Here is a 4,831-nt window from a genome sequence, read left to right on the forward strand (position 1 = left end):
ATAATTTTTAGTTAAAAATCTAAACCCCTTGCGTAGTTCCATTTTGTAAACTAGAAAAGTTGCTGGAAAATATATTAAAGAATCTTATTTTCATAGATTTAATCTTGTTGTAATTGTAACTAACTCATATTGTCTATGAGTACTTACAAGTTGCAATCTTGTGAACAAAGTACTTCATATTGATTTTCAGAACATATATTTAAATAAACAAAATAGATAAATGAGAAGAGAGGGCAACTTAGAGGTGGACACAACAAAAAAGGCGGAGAGAGGTCTTTGACCTAACATATTTAAATAAATTTGGCTTCAAGGGTTAAATGCTGGGAGGGACAGCAAGCGTTACTGGGCAGACATATCACGGGAAGAGGGAGAGGGAAAAACGGTCAAGAAAATCGAAAAACAAAAAGTTTCAATGACTGAAACAAAAAACAAAATAAATAATTGGTTTTCTTAAATAAATAATTAATTTTTATATGTATACAACGGCCCAAATAATATAAAAAAACAACAACAAAAAATACACTTGATGATTGAAGAAGGATAAAATTTTTGAGAAACTGCAAAGCAAAGACAACAAGTTAGAGAAGGTCAACAGCAGTTTGACCAAATTACTTGCTCATTAGGAGGAGGAGTAGACATAAATAAAGTAGTCATCATAACCTGAAAAAACACAACCAACAAAGAAATTTGCTTGTGAAAGAGAGTATGAATACATGAAGCAGAATATTACGGTTTATAAGTTGCACATCTCCATAATGGACAAAGATGTAAAAGTAAAATAATAAGTGTCTGTTAAACATCACCAAATATAACATTGGAGACGACATACAGACGACGAAAAAAGTAGAATAAAGGATTCCTCCGCAAAACCAGTCCAAAGAGGGAAGTATGTCTAACTTTGATATGAAGAGATGATGCGTTGGATTTTATTGAGTCGCCTTTTTATAGGATGATGAAGGGGACTAACCACATTGAATATGTTTGAAGTATACTCAATCGGTTTCTTGAGTCAGCAGCTAATTGTACCAGGATGATAACGACGACCCAGAGTATAATATGTATTGTCTTAAAAAAATATATATTTGTCTTAAAATATTTCAAAGTTTGAGAAAAAGGTCACGGAGGTCAATAATCCGCTTCACAAAAATAAGGTGATCTCAGTTTGAATTAAGGGTGGAACTTATTCAAAGATATGCTAATATTAATTAAAAGGTCGAAAGTTGTATTTATGAAACAACAACGTATTCATGTAAATATAGAGGCTTACTGCATAGAAAGGAAAAACGAAAGTAGGTTTTAAAAATGTCTGAATGCCATGATTATCACTTATTATAATAGCTCGAAATTCAAGGGGATCCACTTGAGTTAGGATAAGTAAGAATATTCGCAACTTTCTACAAGAATATCAAATTAACAGAAAAGAAATACAACAAAGCTCTTTTAATGTTGACACAAGAGGTTAATAAAAAAGACTATGGGGAGCAAATCATTAATTAACATGGGTAAAACTCCATATTGTTCAAATTCAAAGAAAGAATTATGGTATCATTGTTTAAAATACTGATGTGATTATCAGCTTTTTTATGATTTTTGAGGGTATAACGAAAGTATTTATTAGCAAAATGTTTAATGAAGATATACTACGAATAATTGACTTAGACGTTTTTTATCCGTTACAGTAGATTTGAAAACGTCACACTCCATGAAATTGTAATTCATTATGAACCATATTCTAAGAATAATAACTAATGAAACGACAAAGTAGAGTATTCCATAATATATTTGAAGTTCCAAGTTTAAAAAAGAAGGCTTAAATTAAATATAATCTACATACTAAAAAATAAACCATCATACATTTATGTTAAATATACAAAATTAAACAATTAGAATCATAAAACTAATAATAACAATAAATTATAAATACAGAATATTAAAATAATAGATTGATCCAAATAATATTTTCTTATTCTGACATCGGAATTCAGTTAAATATGTCATTCTTTAGGTTGTAAAACACAAGCGAGACGTGGAGTTTAATCAAAAAGATAATCACCCCATTTTCTTCATGTGGAAGAATACAATTGTGGACAGGATAGATATATCTCTACTGATGAGATCTAAATAATTATTAATAATAAAGTAAAAGTCAAAATCATAATATTAGACAATAAATATACTAATAAAAAAATGTTATTATTAAATCCATAGTAAAGATTTAGAGCAAAAGCTAATTATGTAGTAATTTCCGGCGATATTACTTCTTATTTAGAGCATCAAAAAAAAAAAATCCCCGTTATTTATGCTTATATAACAATATATCATGAAGGATACACACAATTGTTAATTATAATGCTACACCCAATGCAAGTTGTTACCATTTAAGCATTTGTTTTGCCTTTTATCAGTTTTCTGAACACCATTTCTTGGAGCTTATCAACTATAACTAATACTTAAGTGATAAAAAATAATATTTATTGACTATGAAATATTGGAAAACCTAATAAGCATACCCAAGTCTTTAAGTGAAGAAACTAGTCTCAGACAAACTAGTTACGAACCATCCAAAGCTACTACCCACGTTGTTGTAACCATTTAAGCAGTTGTTTTTGCTATTTAATGAGTTGTGTATCATAATTCTTGATATGTTTAGCTAAAATAGAATCATATTTTATGGCTAGATTTAAAAAAAAGGAATACTTACTGTTAGATGGTACAAAATTCAGAGTTCCATTTCGAAATTAGTAAATATGTTATACTTTTACAGATAACTTTGATCGTAATTTGGTGTGGATGACTCAAAACATGGCGAAAATTATTTCAACTTCACAATTTACAATGAGGGTATTTCTATACATGACATCATTACCAACATCCTTCATTAATTTAATGATGGTTCCTCGGGAAGGGATAGGTTTACCCGTGTATTTCTACATAAATTTTTTGAACGTAGATGATTAGCAATGGATAAGGTTATATAAGTGCAATAAGCATCTTTGTGAGATCAAAGTTAAAGTCTGACTTAATGTTATCATCATTAACTTGATTTTTTAGATGAATATCCATGCTCTTAATATGAGATGAGGATCATGAGTGGCGTGGAATTCTAGACAGGGTACTATAGGCACATTTATATCGACAAATCCGACAAGCCATCTGTCCGGTAAGTATTTGCAAGTTCCAATGGGCCTCCATTTCCAGAAATTCAGACAGAAGGAGACGTTATTTTAGGCATTATATTCAGTTCTTCATCGACTTTCAGTATCAAATATTATATTAATATTGAATAATAGGCGTGAATTGATAACGTTCTTGATAGAGGAAGATGTTTATTATTTAATCAATGATGCCATAAGTATTTATTCCCTTCTCCTCGCACACTTTTGTATCCTTACCAAAATTATCAACCTTGCTTATCACTTTGAATGATGAATAAGTTATAATGGTCTCCAGAAGAGTGTCGTTTTTCATCATTTTTCAGCCTAAAAATGGAAATATCTCGAGTTTCGAGAGGATACATAATCAATAAAAACACTTTTATAATCATAAATGATCTTTTTACATCAGTTTTATTCATCTTACTTCAATTTGGTGATTGTCTTGATGATGAAAAATGTTTCTGAGCGATAATAGTCTCAAATTACTATAATATCAAATATTTCTGAAACCTGACGACTCAGAGAAAAACTGAGATCAGTTTTAGATTTTGCGCTCAAAGATGAATTATATTCTTAGCTCAACTTCCTTGCATCACAAAATGCGTCACAAGGCGAATACGTACAAGGCAAAAATGTTCAAGACGAATTCTCCTAGAATCCTAAATTCATCCTGTGAGTTCATCTCTGATATACCCAAAGGGATCCTAGTTTGACTATAGTGTTAACATCCCCAGACAGGTGGGTTCTGTTATTATTATTATAATTTTTTGTTAGAGACATTAATGCAAGACTTTGGGGTGAAGCGACCCACCTCTCCACCCCAAAGTGATTGCCGTGTGAGATGACAAAATTAGTCACGAATCATTTGTCTATATTTTTGGCTTCAGCCTTACCTGAATGCACTGCTCCTACTAGTTAACAACCACACTTCTTAGTATGAAAATAATAAATGCATATCAACGGTATATACTATACATGTATTTTTGCAGTTTTAATATTTTTATTCTGTGACACTTGTCAAAAGTTTTCTTTTTGTGCATAGTTCAATTTTATATTTTGCATTGGCATAATTGTCTAAGCCTTTGTGTAACAGTATAATATTGAGTATACATAATATTGCCTAATACTTTGCATAGGGCGCCATATTGATTTGGATTGGTCCTGTTCAATTGCATGGTTGATCACAATACTATACAAATGAAATTTAAATACAAAAAACAAGAGTAGGGAAAAGTGTCAAACGTTTGCCTTTTTTTTATTTTTCAACTGGCTTTGCCTGAGGCCTACAAATGAGTAACTGAATCAAACTAAATCGAAGATGAAGCTAAAAAATCGACTAAAATTATGTAGGTACTCAAAGACTTACGCAATTGCGAATTATAGTTTAAGACACGGCTTGCTAGGCCCATTCATTAACCTTAAAACATATATGTATCTTTCTAATTATGTGTGGCCAACTTCCCAAATCTATGACGGGTTGATTCCATAGTATTTTGGAGCTTCAGTAAATTAATTACCTTGGATTAGAGTTCACAATGAAAATCTAAATGTAAGTGCCAATTATGTATAATACCTTCCCCAAAAATCAAGGTAATGTATAATATAGGTGTGTCTGTTAGCGTCTGCATTCTGATTGGCTGAGCTGAGTGACGTCACATATATTGTATTCACTCAAA

The sequence above is a fragment of the Lepeophtheirus salmonis genome, chromosome 2 (assembly GCF_016086655.4).
Source record: "Lepeophtheirus salmonis chromosome 2, UVic_Lsal_1.4, whole genome shotgun sequence".
In the NCBI taxonomy this organism is placed as follows: Eukaryota; Metazoa; Arthropoda; class Copepoda; order Siphonostomatoida; family Caligidae; genus Lepeophtheirus; species Lepeophtheirus salmonis.